A 23,224-nucleotide genomic window follows, 5' to 3' on the forward strand; every position below is an offset into this window, starting at 1 on the left:
AATGAAATGCCACTGCATGGTATACTTGAGATAGAATTGTTTGATGTATGGGGAATAGACTTCATGGGCCCATTCTCCTCTTCCTGTGGAAACAAGCATATTCTGGTTGGAGTTGATTATGTGTCAAAATGGGTAGAAGCTATTGCAACACTAACCAACGATGCTAGAGTGGTCACCAAGTTCCTTAAGAAGAACATCTTCACAAGATTTGGCACACCACGAGCGATAATCAGTGATGGAGGAAGCCACTTCTGCAACCAATAATAAAAGTATGGAGTAACTCACAAGGTGGCCACACCTTATCATCCTCAAACCAGCGGTCAAGTAGAAATATCAAACAGGGAACTGAAGCATATTCTAGAGAAAACTATAAACAGATCCAGGAAGGACTGGTGCATGAAGCTAGATGATGCATTCTGGGCATACCGCATTGCATATAAAACCCCAATTGGCACAACACCCTTCTGACTGGTTTATGGAAAATCATGCCATCTCCCTGTTGAACTTGAGCATAAAGCCTATTGGGCAATTCAGGTACTAAACTTTGACCTCAAAGCTACTAGTGAGAAAAGGCTCTTACAATTGAATGAGTTGGAAGAAATTCGACAAGATGCATACAAAAATGCCAAAATTTTTAAGGATAAAACCAAAAGATGGCATGGCAGGCGCATAGCAAGAAAAGAGATAAAAGAAGGAGATCTTTTCCTCTTATTCAACTCTAGATTGAAACTCTTTCTAGGAAAGCTGAAATCAAGATGGTCCGGACCTTTTAAGGTCACCCAAGTCTTCCCACATGGAGTAGTAGAGGTATGGAGCGAAACCTCAGGCGCATTCAAGGTCAATGGGCAGAGGCTGAAGCCTTACTTTCAAGGAGAACCCATAGAAATGGGAGTAAATTGCACTCTTAATCCTCCTACTGACAGACCATAAACAAGCAAAGTCCAGCTAAAGACTATAAATAAGCGCTTTTTGGTAGGCAACCCAAAATTTTTCTGAACTTTACTTCTTTTCTTTTTCTTCAATATTGAATTTTTGTTTTGTACTCATTAGCATTTCATTTTGTAGGATTTTTGAAAAGGGGAATAGAGATCAAGAGAGGAAGGGAATCACTAAGTCAAAACCACAAAAGGGAAAATTGAACAAAACCGGGGAAGTAACTCTATTGTTAATCTTTGCATCCATTTCATGTGTTATGATGATAAAATTTTTCATCTGCTAAAGATTTGAAAAATCAGAAAATTACACGGGTCATGTACTAGAAGCACACACCCTGTGTAACTTTCTGGAAGTCCATAAATTTCATGCAATCTTGACCCTTCGGGAGATAGAAATTTACACGGGTCCATATCCCAAATTACATGGACCGTGTCTCTAGTAGAATAACTGAGAGACAGAAGGTTACACGGGGCTCCTTGAATTTTACATGGGCCGTGTAACATATCTAGTAAAGTAACCCGAGAGACAGGAAGTTACACGGGTCCTATAACTGATTTACATGGGCCGTGTACTATGACAGATTTCGAAAGTTTCGGGCAGAAATTTACACGGCCCTACATGTCAGGACGTCGTGTAGTGATACACGACCCATGTATTTCATCGCAGACGATACTCCTGGGGGGTGAAACGCGCAAAACGAAGAGTCCTAATGGCTCTTTAAATACACCTCTAGCATTAAAACCCTTCATAAACACAAAACCCTTCATCTACTCCCTTCCTAGCCTATAAAAACCTCTCAAATCTCATCTCCCTTCACACAAATCATACCCTTCTCCTTCCTAAAAACACACCCATGGCTCCTGTGAAGAGATCTGCAAGGATGATCAGCTCTTCTTCAAGACAAAGAGGAGAATCCTCACCTTCTCCACCCCAGCCTCCAACCTAATGCCCAAGAACTAGGGTAGCCACTCGCCAACCATCTCAACAAGCCCCTCCTCCACCGCAACCACAGCCACAACTCGCTCCATAACCCGAAATCTCTATTCCTTGGGGATTTTGAGATGATGCCCATAAAGCAATGTGCACCCGACTTCATGCCAAAAAATATCCTCCATCAAATACATAGATTTTCCACTTTTAGAGCAAATCGGGTTGCAAGAAGAAATCAATGGGCTACTTAACAGCATTGGGTGGACAAGGTTTGCCTAACTCCAATTTCCAGCTTACAAAGACACAATGCTAAAATTTTCGGGTAGCTTCAAGGCCAACTTATGGCCCACCGACAGGGAAGACGGGGCAGAATTGAGTTTCACCTACTTAGTGTAGACTGGGTAATGAATATGGACGAGTTCAACACCATCTTCAGCTTTGACAGTATCGACCACCCAGAAATCCCAAGGAACCGCATGCTGTATAACAACATCAACTTTTGGGATTCCATTACACCAAAAATAGAGCCCCACAACTCTAGCAAATCCAAATCAACGGGCATCACTAGTCTAGCATTGCGATACATGCATCAGTTTGCCGCCCTCACCATCATGGGCCATGGCGACAGCCTTGGCGTTGTCAACGCCAGTGAGCTATTTTTCCTATGGAGCATGGTCACTGGGTAGCGGTGTAGCACTGGCTTTGCCATCAACCTACCGAGCACATAGTGCTTGGAGGCCTTATCACCACCATTGCCCTCCACTTCGGCTTTGTTCCAGAACATCACAGACTGCGCTATGTTACTGGAACATCGAAAATTGATCAAACTATCTGTATATCCATGAAGATATGTAAAAAGGTGGGCAACAAATGCTACTTGGTGGATGTCGAAGGAAACACCATCCCTCGGAGAAACGAGGCAAGGGAGGGACCCGGTGAGACTTTACATGTGACACCCCTTACCTGTCTACAGTGTAGCCGAGCAAGTTATGCCACTCAGTGTGTCGGAACACCAATTCATTTTTCAATTTCAATTAATCCTTTTTAATTCATTTATTTATAATTTTTGATAAATCTAAATTTTTTCGCAAATTTTATAGAAAATCCGGCAGAGTGCCGGCTATAAATTGGAAAAACAGTTCTTCTGAACCTGTTAAAAACACTCCCAATAACATCATCACATTATTCTCAATCAACCTCCAATATATACTCAACAATTTCTCAATTCACTTTAGTATCTCAAAATTCAATTCAATTCAAAACACAGTTAACTCAATGAAAAATGCTCAATTTATTACTGAACATATTTCATAGATACTTACATCAAAAGCTTGATTACATGAATTTATAATATATATTACAGAAGGTTACAAAATACAAAATATCAAAATATCAAATATCAAAGTGGCCTAATGTCCTACCAAATGCACTGCAATGTGAGGTGACTCTGAACTCTGAGTGCAGATATGAAGGCTCACCCTGTATGAGGCCTGCTGGACTCCCCAGCTATGTCTCCAACATCTGCGCATGGCAAAAGCGACGCGCTAAGCAATTCTGCTTAATGGTGACAATATAAAATAAAATAAAATAAAAACATGCGTACAGAATGTATATTTACATTTTTGGGTGAACTAAGTCTCAAATGTTTATTGCAATATTATTCAATTGAAGTTTGGTAAGATTTATTAATACTGCCCGAGTAACCTATACTAGTTGACTGGACTGGTAAATGGGTAAACTGGTACTGGATACTAAGTACCTCGGACCATCACACCATCGGTCACATTGTGTCTCCTGGTGTGCAACAGAACAGCTAATAAGCTGTGATAATTATCGGGGATTAAACCCGAGTATAACAACTCAATATCATAGCCAAAGGCTATTATGTTACAGAATGGCATGGGAAGCCATGAAATACAGAATGGCATAAAGCCATATGCAGTACTGCTAACAGAACCCTATTGGTATGCCAACCTATCCAAACCAATCACATTAGGCCTACTAGAGCATTTAACACTTTTTATTTATGTAATTCTTTGAAATTGAATTTTTATGATTACTATTCATTTCATTGGTCAACCAAAATGTTGACTTTTGCATTGGCAATAGGTAAATTAGTTTAAATATTATCAACATACCACATTTTGCATTTTAAACTTGTTGGTATTGGTTGCCAATACCATCTCTAAGCTTAAAGTGAATTAGACAGAATTTTCAGTTTTCAAGCTTTGGCTTTATTGTTCCATTAGTTACTGTTGCAGTGGGAATTTGGAAAAATGATCAACATGAAAGTTGTTCCTTATTTTGTCTAGTTGAATTTCCTTTTTTGAAGCACTCCATTTTGAGTTTTGTAGCTCAAGTTATGGTCCAAAAACAATAACTGGCCGGATTGAAAATTTTCAGGGCTGACTATATCTACAGTGCAGTGAATAGTGACTGCAACTCAATTGTTGGATAGGTTCTGGTCATAATTTGGGGTAGGTTTCTTCATAAAAGTTGTTGGTCTATATCTCAGCTTGTTGTTGGTAAAATTTCAGGTCAAGTGGACCTTTCTACATTGAGTTATGGCCAAATGAACATTGTTCATTTGGTCATTCTGCAGAAACAGTCTGCAGGTCACCCGGATTTGAGCAAGTTTTTGGTCCACTTGGTTTGGTTTTATGGGCATGGTTTCTTCACCAAAGTTGTGCCATTTTGTGTCTAGTTTCATTTCCAATTGGACAAACACCAATTGAACCTCTACAATTTAAGTTATGGCAGTCCAAACAGGCTGGACTCACATCCAAACCTACAGGTCACATAAGGCAGCCACTCCAACCTCAAATCCCACAACCTAATTCACTTCATTTTTGATTCAAACCAAACCAAATGGTCACTAATTTACCGTTAAAACCTACTCCCATCATCACAAGATCAAAGTCTCATTCTTCAACCCAAACCCTAACTCAACATCACCATATTACCCTAGCCATGGGTGCCAAAATTTAGAGTTAACATACCAATGGTGTTTCATCAAATTTCTTTGTCATTTACACATATTTATAGTTCTTAAACATGAAATTAAAGTGGAATTCAAGGTTTAGGTCACTAACCTCTTTAATCTCAAATCCAAGCCAACCAAAACTTTAATTTTTCTTCAAAATTTTGCTGCCCAAAGCTTCCTCAAGGTGTGGGGTGAATTTTTTGTGAAGACAACTAGGGTTTTTGGTGGAAGAAAGCTAGGGAAATGGAGGTTTAGAAGTTTGTTAAAGGTGGTTATGGTGGAATGGTTCACTGCAAGAGGAAGAAGAAAGAAAGAAAAGTATGATTTTCTTCATTTTCCAGCCCATTTGACCTCTTTTAAGTTAGTTTATGCCATGTGTCACCATGTAATTGGGTGAAGGCACACTAATGACATCATGTGATGTCATAAATTCCCATTTAATTCATTTTTTTTTCTTTTCTTTTCTACTCATTTTCAATTCAATTTTTAGTAATATTTATTCACATTTTATGTCATAATAATTATTCACTTAACTGGACAAGTCGGCCAAAAATCATCTCTGAAGATGAAATGACCAAAATGCCCTCCGTTTGGCTTAACGGGCCAAAATTGTCTGTACCGATTGAAAAATTTTTCTAAGCATTTTCTTGGCATTCTAATGCCATAAGAACCTCAATAACCCTTCTCTGGAGTCTCAATAATTATTTTATAATTTTTCCCTCGGGTCTAGGGCTCTTAGTTGCGAGAACAGCAACTTCTCACTAGGTTACCCATCGCTAGGGCACCGGCTCATTTAACTTGGTTGTATTTTATTTCTAAAATTTTTCCTAAATTTTTCTTATTAATATTTGAGTTAATTATGGTTCCTTACTTAAGTTTAAATATTTTTTCGGACGTTTTAGTTGTTCGGACCGACACTGGTCACCGGAATAGTAGAATGTACGGAGTTGCTACAGGGAGGGTGTTACAACTCTTCCCCTCTAATTTAAATTTCGTCCTCGAAATTTACCTGATGCAAACAGTTGAGGGAACTGTTGCCTCATCGTCTCTTCACTTTTCCAAGTTGCCTCCTCGGTGTTGTGGTGCCTCCAAAGCACTTTCACCAGTGGGATTTGCTTATTTCTCAACTCTTTCACTTCCCGAGCCAGGATCCGTATGGGTTCTCCTTCATATGTCAAATCCGGTTGTACTTCGATTTCTTCCATGGAGATGACATGTGAAGGATCTGAGCGGTATTTTCTTAACATAGACACGTGGAACACATTGTGGATCTTGTCCAGCTCTGGTGGTAAAGCTAGCCTATAGGCCACTGGACCCACACGTTCAATGACTTCATATGGGCCAATAAACCTAGGGCTCAACTTATATTTTCTTCCGAACCTCAATATTTTCTTCCATGGTGAGACTTTGAGAAACACTTTATCACTAACTGCATACTCTATCTCTTTTCTCTTCAGTTCGGCATAAGACTTCTGTCTATCGGAGGCAATCTTCAGGTTAGCTTTGATTATTTTCACTTTTTCCTCAATATGTTTCACCAGGTCTGGTCCTACCAGCTTATCTTCGCCCAATTCAGTCCAACACACTGGGGTTCTACATTTCCTTCCATACAGTGCTTCATACAGAGCCATTTGAATGCTAGCTTGGTAGCTATTGTTGTATGCGAGTTTCGCCAGTGGGAGGTATCTATCCCAACTTCCCTCAAAATCAATGACACAACTCCTCAGCATATCCTCAAGGACCTGACATATATTTCATGTTATTATTATCATTTCAGTTCAATATTTGCATTAGTTCAATTGGTTTCAGTTGTTTACCTGGATTACTCTTTCTGATTGCCCATTCGTCTGAGGATGAAAAGCTATGCTGAAGTGGAGTTGTGTACCCAAGGATTCATGCAACTTCTTCCAGAATCTTGATGTAAACCTTGGGTCTCGATCAGATATGATAGAAAGTGGGATTCCATGCAGCCTAACTATCTCACTGATATACACCGCTTAGCTTCTCCGGTGAGTAGTCACCCTAATCGCGTAAAATATGTCGAATTCGTCAATCTATCCACTATCACCCATACTGCATCATGCTTCCTTTGGGTGAGGGGTAGACCACTAACAAAATCTATAGTGACTCGGTCCTATTTCCATTCAGGTATGTTTATAGGCTGTAACAAACCCGATGGAACTTGATGTTCTGCCTTAACTTGCTGACATGTCAAGCATTTAGTCACATAGTCAGCTATATCCCTATTCATACCAGGCCACCAATAATGAGGCTTCAAATCATTATACATTTTTGTGCTCCCCGAGTGCATAGCATAAACACTCATGTGTGCTTCTTTCAGAATACTAGTCTTCAGTTCCCCATCATCTGGTACACACACTCTTCCTCTATAGTATAGACACCCATCTGTTTTCACCTCATATTCAGTTTCCTTCCCCTCAGGAATTTCAGTTATAATTGCCATTAGTTTTTCATCTACCTTCTGCCCATCTTGTATTTGCTGTAGTAGGGTTGGCCTCACTTGCAACTCAGCCAAAATAGCTCCATCTTGAGCTAAGGACAGACAGGTATTGAGTGATCTTAAAGCTGTGATGGATTTTCTGCTTAAAGCATCAGCAACTACATTTGCCTTCCCAGGATGATAATCTATCACACAATCATAGTCCTTTAGGAACTCAATCTATCGCCACTGTCTAAGATTGAGCTCCTTCTGGGTTGGCAAATATTTTAGACTCTTGTGGTCGGTATAGATGTAGCATTTTTCACCATATAAATAATGCCTCCATATCTTCAGTGCGAAGATAATCGCTGCTAACTCCAGGTCATGAGTAGGGTAGTTCTGTTCATGTGGCCTTAACTACCTGGAAGCATAGGTGACCACTTTCCCCTCTTGCATCAATACACACCCTAGCCCATTATGTGAGGCATCACTGCAGAACACAAAGTCCTTTCCCGACACTGGCTTTGTTAACACTGGTGTCTCTGTCAACATAGCCTTTAATCTCTCAAAACTAGCCTGACATTTGTCATTCCAGTTAAATCTGACATTCTTGTGTAACAACTTAGTCATTGGAGCAGCTATAAGAGAAAACCCCTTCACAAATCTTCTGTAGTATCCAGCTAGCCCCAATAAACTTCTGACCTTAGTTGTATTTCTAGGAGGCTTCCATTCCATCACTGCTTCTATCTTTTTGGGATCCACTCTAATCCCCTCTGCTGATACTATGTGTCCAAGGAAAGAGATTTCACTCATCCAGAAGTCACACTTGGACAACTTAGCATACAGCTTCTTTTCTCGCAGGGTTTGCAGAACAATCCTCAAATGTTCATCATGTTCTTCCCTGGTCTTGGAATACACCAGAATATCATCAATAAATACCACTACAAACCGATCTAAGTATGGATGAAAGATACGGTTCATAAGGTCCATCAATGCTGCTGGTGCATTTGTCAAACCAAACGGCATCACTAAAAATTCATAGTGTCCATACCGAGTTCTGAATGCAGCTTTTGACACCTCTGCATCCTTTACCCTCAACTGATGATACCCTGATATGAGGTCAATTTTTGAAAATACACCGGCTCCCTTCAACTGATCAAACAGATTGTCAATTCTGGGCAATGGATATTTATTCTTCACAGTTACTTTATTCAACTGCCGGTAATCAATACACAATCTCATAGTTCCATCCTTTTTCTTCACAAACAGCACCGGAGCTCTCCATGGTGACACACTAGGGCGTATGAACCCCTTATCAAGCAACTCTTGCAACTGAGTTTTCAACTCCCTCAATTCAGTGGGTGCCATCCTATAAGGAGCAATGGAAATGGGTCTGCACGCATTACCTCAATAGCAAACTCGACTTCCTTTCTCGTGGTAAACTGCAACTCTTCAGGAAATACATCTGGGAAGTCTCTTACTGTGGGTATATCATTCAGGTTTGGCTTAGCTTGCCTAGTATCAACCACGTGTGCTAGGTAAGCTTCACAGCCTTTTCTCATCATTCTTCTTGCAACTGTAGCTGAGATAACATTGGACAGGAAGTCTGTCCTTTCACCCACAACAGTGATCTCATTACCCTCAGAAGTTTTTAGAGAAATCCTCTTCAATTTGCAATCAACTATTGCCTGATGACGTGACAACCAATCCATTCCCAAAATCACGTCAAACTCGTGGAAGGGCAACTCAATTAGGTCTGCCGAGAATTCATACCTCTGAATCCTCAATGGGCAACCTTTATACACCTTATTCACTACCACACTGTGGCCTAGTGGATTTGTGACCAAAATGTCTTGATCACACTCCTCTACTGGAACTCCCCTCTCTATGGGTAGTTTGATGCAAATGTAGGAATGAGTGGATCCTGGATCCACCAATGCATGTACAGAAGTGTTGTAGAGGGAAAACGTACCCCTGATGACATCTGGGGCATCTTGCTCCTCTTGAGCTCAGATGGCATAAGTCCTGGCTGGTATTCTAGTGTCTGGCCTCTCAGTTGACTCGGATGTAGGCCTCAGTGATGGACCAGCTACCTCAGGTTTACCAGGCTTCCTACCTCTTTGTGGTGCAGGAGTAGGTCTGTCAGTTTGTGTTGGAGCAACAGTGGTAGTCCTCTTCGGAAAATTCTTGATCTGGTGTTCTGTAGATCCACACCGCAAGCATGCACCGGTCACTCGCCAACATTCCCCCTTATTCCACTTCTGACAGTACTGACAAGCAGAAGATGCAGGGGCTGGTCCCCTAAACACCGTCCCTGGAGAGCTGCCCATTGATGGTGTGGACTGGCCTCTCCTAGGTGTGAACTACGGTCTGGGCCCCTGAGATTGACCCTGACCCTGTGGTGGTCCTGAACTTTGAGCAGGAGGACCCTTACTCTTCTTACTGGGAGCAGAAAATGCACTGGACTGACCCGGACCCCTCTTCTGCTGTCTTTCCCTTGTGTTTTGTTCATTGATTCTGACCCTTTCCACTTTTGATGCAGCATCCACCAGTTTAGAAAAATCCGTGATCTCCAGTGCTGTGATCATGACTTTGATGTTGTCATTGAGCCCTTCCTCAAACCGTCTACACCTCTCTGCCTTGGTAGGGACTATCTCCCTCTCATACCGGCTCAGTCTAACAAACTCACGCTCATACTCAGCCACTGACAACTGTCTCTGTCTCAAACTGATGAATTTCCTTCTTCGCTCTTCTAAATACACTTTACTAATATATTTCTTCCTGAACTCTGTGAGGAAGAATTCCCAGGTGATCCGTTCAGGTTGCACCTCACTAGTTACTGTGTCCCTCCACTGATATGCATCATCCTGAAGTAGGGACACAACACCCACCAGGTTCTGCTAGGGGTGCAGTTTAGCTATTTCAGTACTCTGATGGTTCTGTCCAACCAATTTTCTGCAGCCATGGGATCATCCTCCCTCTTCCCAAAGAAGTCTACAGCCCCATGTTTTCGCAATTTCTTCAAATGGGACTTCTGTGGTGCTGGTGGAGGTTGTGGTTGTGGAATTGCCCCCATCATTTGCCGGTAGAACTCGGTCATTTGCTGGAATAGAGCAAACTAAGGTTGAGCAGGTGCCTCAGCTGCTGGTGGAGTGGGTTCTCCCGCCTTTGAGACTGACCCTTGGTGGAGCATGACTCTCCACCTCTTCATCAACTGCTCTTTGCGACGCAGGATCCATAACCTATTCAAAATACGAAAACAAAAAAATCTGCATCAGTGTCACCTCAACACTTACAAATGCAATGCAATGCTATGTACTCTATCTAGACCTAGAAACACCTAAACCGATGCTCTGATACCACTAAATGTGACACCCCTTACCCGTCTACAGTGTAGCCAAGCAAGTTATGCCACTCAGTGTATCGGAACACCAATTCATGTTTCAATTTCAATTAATCCTTTTTAATTCATTTATTTATAATTTTTGATAAATCTAAATTTTTTCGCAAATTTTATAGAAAATTCGGCAGAGTGTCGGCTATAAATTGGAAAAACAGTTCTTCTGAACCTATTAAAAACACTCCCAATAATATCATCACATTATTCTCAATCAACCTCCAATATATACTCAACAATTTCTCAATTCACTTCAGTATCTCAAAATTCAATTCAATTCAAAACACAGTCAACTCAATGAAAAATGCTCAATTTATTACTGAACATATTTCATAGATACTTACATCAAAAGCTTGATTACATGAATTTATAATATACATTACAGAAGGTTACAAAATACAAAATATCAAAATATCAAAGTGGCCTAATGTCCTACCAAATGTACTGCAATGTGAGGTGACTCTGAACTCTGAGTGCGGATATGAAGGCTCACCCTGTATGAGGCCTCTTTGGACTCCCACTATGTCTCCAGACTGCGTGGCAAAAACGACGCGCTAAGAAATTCTGCTTAGTGGTGACAATATAAAATAAAATAAAATAAAATAAAATAAAATAAAAACATGTGTACAAAATGTATATTTACATTTTTGGGTGAACTAAGTCTCAAATGTTTATTGCAATATTATTCAATTGAAGTTTGGTAAGATTTATTAATACTGCCCGAGTAACTTATACTAGTTGACTAGACTGGATAAACGGGTAAACTGGTACTGGGTACTAAGTACCTCGGACTATCACACCATCGGTCACATTGTGTCTCCTTGTGCAATGAGCGACTAATAAGCTGTGATAATTATCGGGGATTAAACCCGAGTATAACAACTCAATATCATAGCCAAAGGCTATTATGTCACAAAATGGCATGGGAAGCCATGAAATACAGAATGGCATGAAGCCATATGCAGTACTGCTAACAGAACCCTATTGGCATGCCAACCTATCCAAACCAATCACATTAGGCCTACTAGGGCATTTAACACTTTTTATTTATGTAATTCTTTGAAATTGAATTTTTATGATTACTATTCATTTCATTGGTCAACCAAAATGTTGACTTTTGCATTGGCAATAGGTAAATTAGTTTAAATATCATCAACATACCACATTTTGCATTTTAAACTTGTTGGTATTGGTTGCCAATACCATTTCTAAGCTTAAAGTGAATTGGACAGAATTTTCAGTTTTCAAGCTTTGGATTTACTGTTCCATTAGTTACTGTTGCAGTGGGAATTTGGAAAAATGATCAACATGAAAGTTGTTCCTTATTTTGTCTAGTTGAATTTCATTTTTTGAGTCACTCCATTTTGAGTTTTGTAGCTCAAGTTATGGTCCAAAAACCACAACTGGCCGGATTGAAAATTTTCAGGGCTGACCATATCTACAGTGCAGTGAACAGTAACTACAACTCAATTGTTGGATAGGTTCTGGTCATAATTTGGGGTAGGTTTCTTCATAAAAGTTGTTGGTCTATATCTCAGCTTGTTGCTGGTAAAATGTTAGGTCAATTGGGCCTTTCTACATTGAGTTATGGCCAAATGAACAATCACTGTTCATTTGGTCATTCTCTGAAAACAACTGCAGTCACCGGATTTGAGCAAGTTTTTGGTCTACTTGGTTTGGTTTTATGGGCATGGTTTCTTCACCAACGTTGTGCCATTTTGTGTCTAGTTTCATTTCCAGTTGGCCAAACATCAATTGAACCTCTACAATTTAAGTTATGGCAGTCCAAACAGGCTGGACTCACATCCAAACCTGCAGGTCACATAAGGAAGCCACTCCAACCTCAAATCCGACAACCCAATTCACTTCATTTTTGATTCAAACCAAACCAAATGGTCACTAATTGACCATTAAAACCTACTCCCATCATCACAAGATCAAAGTCTCCTTCTTCAACCCAAACCCTAACTCAACATTTCAAAACCATGCATTATCATTGCATTTATCAATTCACTTATAAGATACACATTAAGGACAGCTATACTAGCATTTTAACTACCCAAAAATCATCACCATATTACCCTAGCCATGGTTGCCAAAATTTAGGGTTAACATACCAATGGTGTTTCATCAAATTTCTTTGTCATTTACACATATTTATAGTTCTTAAACATGAAATTAAAGTGAAATTCAAGGTTTAGGTCACTAACCTCTTTAATCTCAAATCCAAGCCAACCAAAACTTTAATTTTTCTTCAAAATTTTGCTGCCCAAAGCTTCCTCAAGGTGTGGGGTGAATTTTTTGTAAAGACAACTAGGGCTTTTGGTGGAAGAAAGCTAGGGAAATGGAGGTTTAGAAGTTTGTTAATGGTGGTTATGGTGGAATGGTTCACGGCAAGAGGAAGAAGAAAGAAAGAAAAGTCTAATTTTCTTCATTTTCCAGCCCATTTGACCTCTTTTAAGTTAGTTTATGCCATGTGTCACCATGTAATTGGGTGAAGGCACACTAATGACATCATATGATGTCATAAATTCCCATTTAATTCATTTTTTTTCTTTTCTTTTCTACTCATTTTCAATTCAATTTTTAGTAATATTTATTCACATTTTATGTCATAATAATTATTTACTTAACTGGAAAATTCGGCCAAAAATCATCTCTGAAGACGAAATGACCAAAATGCCCTCCGTTTGGCTTAACGGGCCAAAATTGTCTGTACCGATTGAAAAATTTTTCTAAGCATTTCCTTGGCATTCTAATGCCATAAGAATCTCAATAACCCTTCTCTGGAGTCCCAATAATTATTTTATAATTTTTCCCTCGGGTCTAGGGCTCCTAGTTGCGAGAACCGCAACTTCTCACTAGGTTACCCATCGCTAGGGCACCGGCTCATTTAACTTGATTGTATTTTATTTCTAAAATTTTTCCTAAATTTTTCTTATTAATATTTGGGTTAATTATGGTTCCTTACTTAAGTTTAAATATTTTTCTGGATGTTCTAGCTGTCTGGACCGACACTGGTCACCGGAACAGTAGAATGTACGGAGTTGCTATAGGGAGGGTGTTACATCACAGCCTCAAGAAGAAGGGCAAGAGCGGATGTTCGAAGAGTCCCTTGTCACACCCTACTCCTCCGTAAGATGTAACATGATCCCGTAGTATACATAATGAATTACTGTACTTCGCCTACCGATAACACATTAGATATACTACAAGGGATTTTAAAATAATTTTCGTGAAATTTAAATCATCGCTAAAAATCTAGTGTTATAAAAATTTTTCAAAATTTCGGTAAGGTGCCGGCTGTGTTTTGAGAAAACAGTTCTTCAAACCTGAAAAGGAAAACACTCCTAATATATTTTCTCAAATACAACTCAAATAACTTCATTTCAACTCACAATTCAAATCTCAATAATCAAATTAATTCATTTTCAAACCAATCTCATCATAAAGAACATTTCATTGATTACAAGACTCAACATTTATATCACAATAATTTACATTTAATTACATACCAAAATATTTTTTAAGAGTTTTTATACAACTGCTCAAATAATTTACATACATGTTATTACATGCATACATCAAAACCTGTGTACATGGGTATACCTGGAGCTGATCTGAATGTCTCTTCAAAGAAGCTTACTCAATTGCTCTATGCACTTTTCACCTGCGATAGCATACAAAGCTATCGCTAAGTGGTGAACTTAGTGGTGCACAACTATAACTTAAAACATATTTCAATATACCTTAGCAAAATTACAGCAAATAATTTGAAAATCAGAATACTCATCAAATTCCAAAAATCAAATTATTCATTGCCAATAACATAAATCATTTGTATGAAATGACTTTGATCACAAAATTCAATTTATCAAATCACAACTAAACATTTAAGATGATTCCAACAAAATCAATTATACATAAATCGTAATTGAAACCATAATTCTTTACTATTCAAAAACCATTTTTTATCTCAAAAGCCATTCTTTATCTCAAAAGCCATTGTTTATCTCAAAAGCCATTCTTTATCTCAAAAACCATTCTTTATCTCACTAACTATGCAAGACTAATCCGAAAGGGCCATCTTCGAGGCGATTCTAACTCCCTATGGTCGGGGAGGTCGAATCAGATTCTAACTCCCTATGGTCAGGGAGGTCGAATCATTGTGCACAGTACACATCACAATAACGAAACTTTCGAAAGGCCATAACATAAAAACTTAGATCTAACCTCTAATAAGAGGAGAATCTAAGCCTGTGCACGTACCATGGTAATCAAAACACAACTAACTCCATTGTCTTCTCAACAAATGAGAGAGATGGGTAATAACCTAGTCAAGCATCTATAATGAGATATAAAACAATATCACAATCCTTTTAGTGAGCATAAATCACAATACAATTCGATTCAAAGTCAATTCCAATATTCAATAATTTTTATGCTCATCACAATTCAAATCATAAATTTGCATTTTTCCATGTAAATTGCCCATCACAATTCAAAACATGTTCTATCACAATTTTCTAAAAACATAATTTATTCAATTCACAACAATGCTTAATACTTGTGGAAATACCATTTCACAAAGCTAAATTCATACATACTATAATAATTTCAATAATCATTGAATTAAATCCAATGCTTGTTAAACATAATACATAAGAAAAATATGTCATTTAATCATATGAAATATTCAGAACAAAATCAGTTAAAAACTAGTTGTGCACAAACCTGATTTGAGTCGCTTCTAGGCCTTGACTCAATGTTTCTTATGCTTCTCAATATGCTTTTCAACTGAAACATACAATTTAAAGTGTTTCAGTACTCAATGAATTTGTTTCTAACAATAAAATCCAATATTTAAATTTTCTTGGTACTATTCTCTTCAATTCATTTCATTAGTCAACCTATAATGTTGACCCTTGATGTACTCTAAGTGAGTCAATTCTAATGTTACCAATATGTCACATTTTATAGCCCTTTAGTGTTGGTATATGTTATCAAATTTCATTTCCAAGTGTATTGCATTTTATTGCAATTTATCGGATTTCGGTGTACTATTTTGACCTAGACGGACGACCTAGTTTCCTCGATTTTTGGGTTTTGGTCCAAACTACAAACTTGTAGGTCTATGTCTTACTGCATGCGGGGAAAAATTTGAGGTCATTTTGAGTTGTGTAGACCAAGATATGGTCAATTTACCAATACTAGACAAAATGCACTAAAATGGTAGGCTTAGGTCTTGGTTCGACTAGTTTTGGTACTAGAACTTGTGCAAGCTATTTGGCTTGGTTCTGGCCATTTATGGGCTTTAGTGTCTGCATAAGAATTGTATATATATGTCTAAACTATTCACAGTAAAAATTTCAAGTCATTTGGACATGTTTTGAGTAAGTTATGGTCAAAACACTAACTGCTGTCCAAATGGTCAATTTTCAGGCTTTCAAGTCACTAATCTGGATTTGGTCATTTTTCAAGTCACCTTCTAGGCAGAATTTAGGTAAGCTTGCTTCATGAAAGTTGGCACATTTTGTGCCTAGTTTTACCTCCAGTTGGTCTCATACCAATTGGAGTCACACACTTAAGGTTCTAAGCTAAAATATACACTGCCCTATTACACATTGTTCATCACTTACCAATTACACATTCTATACTTACCAAGTTTACCTTTCATGCCAATTCTGATTTGGTACCCTAACATTAACATACTTAACAACACATTTTGGTCATTTTGGACAGCTTGTAACCATTCTCAACATACACATTATAACTCAGAATTTTCCAAAGTTCATTTACACAATTTAACCACATGAACATACCCCATTTACATGTCTAAATCCAAACGATTATTCACATACACATGCTACCACCATAAGCAACATAATTCAACAATATTTCATGAACTTTAACACTTTAATCTTCTTCATGAGGCTGCCACAAGTTTACACATACCCATCAACTTCCATTTTCACTTTTCAAGCTTACAAATCAAACTTTACACATGGAATTCAACTTCAATACAATTAAACATTTAAATCAACATCCAAACAACCATTTACATGCAAGGACAAGCTATTCATGGTGAGGTTTCATGGCTGCCGAAATGGCTAAACTCCAATAATTCATCAAACATAAAAAATTCTTTCATAAATCAACTACCCACAACCTTGGTTACACTTTTAATGAAACAAGAATTGAAAACACCCACTTACCTCTTTTAAACTTCTTCAAAACCTCACCAAAACTTATCTTTCTTGCTCCAAGTATGCTGCCCAAGGTATGGTGGTCAAGCTTAATGAAGGGAACTAGTGAAAAAGATGGCTTGAACCTAGGTGGAGTGCACCTTGCATGTGGGCGGCCATGGATGGACCTTGGGAGAGCTTGGCTTCGGAAATGGAGAGAATTTGAGGAAGAAGAAGGTTTGTAGAAGTTAGAGGAAGTTAACAGCATTTTTATTGATTTTCAAAGTGCTTAGTGGTCCACTAATGTAAGAATAAGATTAATTTAATTCAACTTTCAATTATTCAACACTATACCCCTTTTCTTTCACTATTTAAATTATGGACCACCATTTTAATTTTCATGGTATTTTTAAAATTTAATACTACTTATTTTTAATAAACATTTAGGTTAAAAGGCAACTCGGGGTGTCAATTGATCACAATGTCCCTATTCGGGTTGCATTCCCAATTTTTCGATGATACCGAGTTTTGTCGTTTTCTCAATTTCTCATTTTTCTTTGTACTAATTAATTAATTTTTCTTTGATATTTCTAATGAAATTTCTACTTTAATAAGTCTTTAATTATGTCTCGAAACTAAATTCCGAGGGTTCCCTGCAGTCCTGGGGTCGGCTATTGCCTGTGCCGTAACTTCCCCGTCCAGTCACCCATCCCTGTGGTGCTGGCTCGTTTAACTTAGTTTCATTTCATTGCTATTATTTTTCTTTCATTTTTCTTGTATTTTATTTTCTTGTATTTCATTATTTTATGTTTCCTTACTAACATTTAAATGTAGTTCTAGATATCCTAGCTGTCCAGACAGACACTGGTCACCGGAATAGTAGAACGCACTACCGAACATAGGGGTGTTACAATTCTCCCCCCCTTAAAATAAATTTCGTCCGCAAAATTTTACCCAATAGCCGTCTTACAATATTCACGCATTTATTTTCTCCTTTTTATACAATTGTATAATCTTCTTTCCTTCGAATTTGTATAAGACTTTTAACAATCTAATATAACATTTACTTTGTTTATATAGCACTAATCTTTTCTTACTATCATTTTGTCTAATATTTTGATTCATGTTCCATTCTTGAATGACCATTATGGTCGTATTAGAATTGCTTATCTAATCATGGGTCCTTTGACCATTTTAGTCAACAATCTTACTCACATTCGTAACATTTCTTGTTATATCTGAACCAACTGTTCAAATTTTTACTTCCACAACTCATTTTATCTATTAATATTCTATAACTTACTTCCTTTTGTACTAAACTATAACCTTTTGATATTCTAACTTTTGAGTTTTAAATCCCTAAATAGGATTTCCAAACTCATTTCTAACAATAAAATTTTGTCCTAACATAACTATACCAATACAGATGCCATTGACAACTATTCTCATCTTGGTGTACTATCGAGTAGTACGTAGCTCTACACAATAATCTCAAGTCAGTACTGTAATCTGCAGCTTACAGTTTAAACTTCAAGAACATTGCATAGTTACTACGATACATTCCAATAGATCAAACTTTCCTATCTTTTATCCTTTTCGAATTCACTAATATCTGAAACTTATTTTGATTACAATATCCACTAACAATTACTAACTGTAATATCTTTGCCCTCATCTAGAGCAATTCTATGACTGCAATTTACTTTTATGTCCTCTTGCCTTACATTAAGTAGGCTTGCCCTTTAGCTTTATAATTTATGGTGTGTTAGAAAATACTTTTCGCTGATAAATTCTTCCAGAACTAATTTCACTTATTATCACATTCCTTATCTTAAAGGACTAATCACTATTGCATCAAATTTTATTCCCATGTAAAGGAATAACAACAGAACATATAGTTCTAACACTAACATACGGATAAGTAGTGCTGGGATCAAATAATAACTCATTATTTCTTTCAAAAATTAAGAACTTACCAGCAGCTACATCAGAAGTTTCTGTTCTTTCCCCTTGGCGCATAGTGGACGCTCTAACTGATGTGCTACTATGTTCGGGTTGATTCACTATGTTATGGTTGTGAGGAGTACCAACTCTATTTCTATCTCGACCTCTATTGACTGTCTGTGAACTTTCGAGAGAAGATTGAGGTACTCTAGTACAATTTCTAACAAAGTGTCCAAGCTTTCCACAATTGTAGCAGGCTCCAGAAGCCTTACGATAAATACCTCCATGTAGCTTACCACAAACATGGCAAAAACGGGCAAAATAGGAACTTTTGGTTGTTCGATGACTAAATTTTGGTGTTCTCTGCCCTGAAGATCACCCTTTGTCATATCCCTGAGCTCGGGTTTTCTCAAATTCTTTTTTCTTCCCCAAATTACTGTTCGAGCTCTGACCCATAGGTTTCTCCCTCTTCTCTATTTCACACAGCCCTTGTGGGGGTTAGGTTTGTGCTTGAGCTTGAGCTGACAGAGTATCAGCCATTTGTTGAAAGAAAGTGGCCATTTGCTGGGCCATTTGTGTCGTAATTTGTACCAGTAAAACTGATACAGTCGGGCCTTCGACACTTTGTGGAGTTGGGGCCTCAACTTGTACTTCTGTCATCACAGACTGTTTTATTGTCTCATTCTTCTCTTCCATATCTTTTCACAGGATTTTTTGTTCCTATACAACCAACACAAGGAGATTTCTCTCCATTAGTTTATATTTATGATGTAAATGTACTATATGTATCAAACATTTGAGCAGTTGCAGTTACCGACAAAAAGATTTCAAATTCACAGTTCGAAATTTACTTTAAAACCATTGCTCTGATACCACAAAACATGTCACACCCTACTCCTCCGTAAGATGTAACATGATCTCGTAGTACACCTAATAAATTACCGTACTTCGCCTACCAATAACACATTAGATATACTACAAGGGATTTTAAAACAATTTTTGTGAAATTTAAATCATCGCTTAAAATCTGGTGTTATAAAAATTTTTCAAAATTTCGGCAAGGTGCCGGCTGTGTTTTGAGAAAACAGTTCTTCAAACCTGAAAAGAAAAACACTCCCAATATATTTTCTCAAATACAACTTCAATAACTTCATTTCAACTCACAATTCAAATCTCAATAATCAAATCAATTCATTTTCAAACCAATCTCATCATAAAGAACATTTCATTGATTACAAGACTCAATATTTATATTACAATAATTTACATTTAATTACATACCAAAATATTTTACAAGAGTTTTTATACAACTGCTCAAATAATTTACATACATATTATTACATGTATACATCAAAACCTGTGTACATGGGTATACCTAGAGCTGATATGAATGTCTCTTCAAAGAAGCTTACTCAATTGCTCTATGCTCTTTTCACCTACGATAGCATACAAAGCTATCGCTGAGTGGTGAACTCAGTGGTGCACAACTATAACTTAAAACATAGTTTAATATACCTTAGCAAAATTACAGCAAATAATTTGGAAATCAGGATACTCATCAAATTCCAAAAATCAAATTATTAACATAAATCATTTGTATGAAATGACTTTGATCACGAAATTCAATTTATCAAACAACCAAACATTTAAGATGATTCCAACAAAATCAATTATACATAAATCGTAATTGAAACTACAATTCTTTACTATTCAAAAACCATTCTTTATCTCAAAAGCTATTCTTTATCTCAAAAACCATTCTTTATCTCAAAAGCCATTCTTTATCTCAAAAACCATTCTTTATCTCAAAAGCCATTCTTTATCTCAAAAGCCATTCTTTATCTCAAAAACCATTCTTTATCTAAAAAACCATTCTTTATCTCACTAACTATGCAATACTAATCTGAAAGGAACATCTTTGGGGTGATTCTAACTCCCTATGGTCGAGGAGGTCGAATCAGATTCTAACTCTCTATGGTCAGGGAGGTCGAATCATCGTGCACAGTACACATCACAATAACGAAACTTCCGAAAGGGCCATAACATAAAAACTTAAACTAACCTCTAATAAGAGGAGAATCTAAGCCTGTGCACGTACCATGGTAATCAAAACACAACTAACTCCATTATCTTCTCAATAAATGAGAGAGACAGGCAATAACCTAGTCAAGCATCTATAGTGAGATATAAAACAATATCACAATCCTTTTAGTGAGCATAAATCACAATACAATTCGATTCAAAGTCAATTCCAATATCCAATAATTTTTATGCTCATCACAATTCAAATCATAAATTTGCATTTATCCATGCAAATTGCCCATCATAATTCAAAACATGTTCTATCACAATTTTCCAAAAACATAATTTATTCAATTCACAACAATGTTTAATACTTGTGGAAATACCATTTCACAAAGCTAAATTCATACATACTATAATAATTTCAATAATCATTGAATTAAATCCAATGCTTGTTAAACATAATACATAAGAAAAATATGTCATTTAATCATATGAAATATTCAGAACAAAATCAGTTAAAAACTAGTTGTGCACAAACCTGATTTGAGTCGCTCCTAGGCCTTGACTCAATGTTTCTTATGCTTCTCAATATGCTTTTCAACTGAAATATACAATTTAAAGTGTTTGAGTGCTCAATGAATTTGTTTCTAACAATAAAATCCAATATTTAAATTTTCTTGGTACTATTCTCTTCAATTCATTTCATTAGTCAAGCTATAATGTTGACCCTTGATGTACTCTAAGTGAGTCAATTCTAATGTTACCAATATTTCACATTTTATAGCCATTTAGTGTTGGTATATGTTATCAAATTTCATTTCCAAGTGTATTGCATTTTTTTGCAATTTATCGGATTTCGGTGTACTATTTTGACCTAGACGGACGACCTAGTTTTCTCAATTTTTGGGTTTTGGTCCAAACTACAAACTTGTAGGTCTATGTCTTATTGCACGTGGGGCAAAATTTCAGGTCATTCTGAGTTGTGTAGACCAAGATATGGTCAATTTACCAAGATATGGATAGACCTTGGGAGAGCTTGGTTTCGGAAATGGAGAGAATTTGAGGAAGAAGAAGGTTTGCAAAAGTTAGTGGAAGTTAACAGTATTTTTATTGATTTTCAAAGTGCTTAGTGGTCCACTAATGTAAGAATAAGATTAATTTAATTCAACTTTCAATTATTCAACATTATACGCCTTTTCTTTCACTATTTAAATTATGGACCACCATTTTAATTTTCATGGTATTTTTAAAATTTAATACTACTTATTTTTAATGGACATTTAGGTCAAAAGGCAATATGGGATGTCAATTGACCACAATGCCCCTATTCAGGTTGCATTCTCGATTTTTCGGTAACACCGAGTTTTGTCGTTTTCTTAATTTCTCGTTTTTCTTTGTACTAATTAATTAATTAATTTTTCTTTAATATTTCTAATGAAATTTCTACTTTAATAAGTCTTTAATTATGTCTCGAAACTAAATTCCAAGGGTTTCCTGCAGTCCTAGGGTCGGCTATTGCCTGCGCCGTAACTTCCCTGTGCGGTTACCCATCGCTGCGGTGCTGGCTCGTTTAACTTAGTTTCATTTCATTGCTATTATTTTTCCTTCATTTTTCTTGTATTTTATTTTCTTGTATTTCATTATTTTATGTCTCCTCACTAACATTTAAATGTAGTTCTAGGCATCCTAGCTGTCCGGACAGACACTAGTCACCGGAACAGTAGAACGCACTACCGAACATAGGGGTGTTACAATAGTTCGAGTGGTGCAGAGTTTCCTTAGACTTGTTAGTTTTTATAAGAGATTTATTCAGAACTTTTCAAAAATTGAAAAACCTTTATCTAATCTCCTTGCCAAGGATACTAAGTTTAATTATGATGATGATTATTTGCAGGCTTTCAAGTTACTTAAGGAGAAGCTAGTGACAACACCAATAGTGGTTACACCAGATTGGAGTAGTCCCTTTGAGATAATGTGTGATGCCAGTGATTGTGCAATTGGTGTAGTGCTTGGTTAAAGGAAGGGCAAGCTATTTTGGACCATTTACTATGACAATCATACCCTCAACAGTCCATAGTTGAACTACACCATAAATAGGAAAGAGTTGCTAGCAGTGGTGTTTACTTTTGAGAAGTTTTAGTCATACCCCATAGACTCAAAATCCATTGTCTACATTGATCATTCAGCCTTAAGACATTTATTTGCAAAGAAGTAAGTTAAACCATGCCTAATTAGATAGGTCTTTCTTTTGCAAGAATTTGATCTAGAGATAAAGGACACAAAAAGGATAAAAAAAATCAAGTTATTGATCATCTATCTAGGCTAGAGAACCTCACCTTGGAACAGGAAGATATCACAGAAGAATTCCCTGATGAGAAAATTTT

The sequence above is a fragment of the Hevea brasiliensis genome, chromosome 1, assembly GCF_030052815.1.
Source record: "Hevea brasiliensis isolate MT/VB/25A 57/8 chromosome 1, ASM3005281v1, whole genome shotgun sequence".
NCBI lineage: Eukaryota > Viridiplantae > Streptophyta > Magnoliopsida > Malpighiales > Euphorbiaceae > Hevea > Hevea brasiliensis.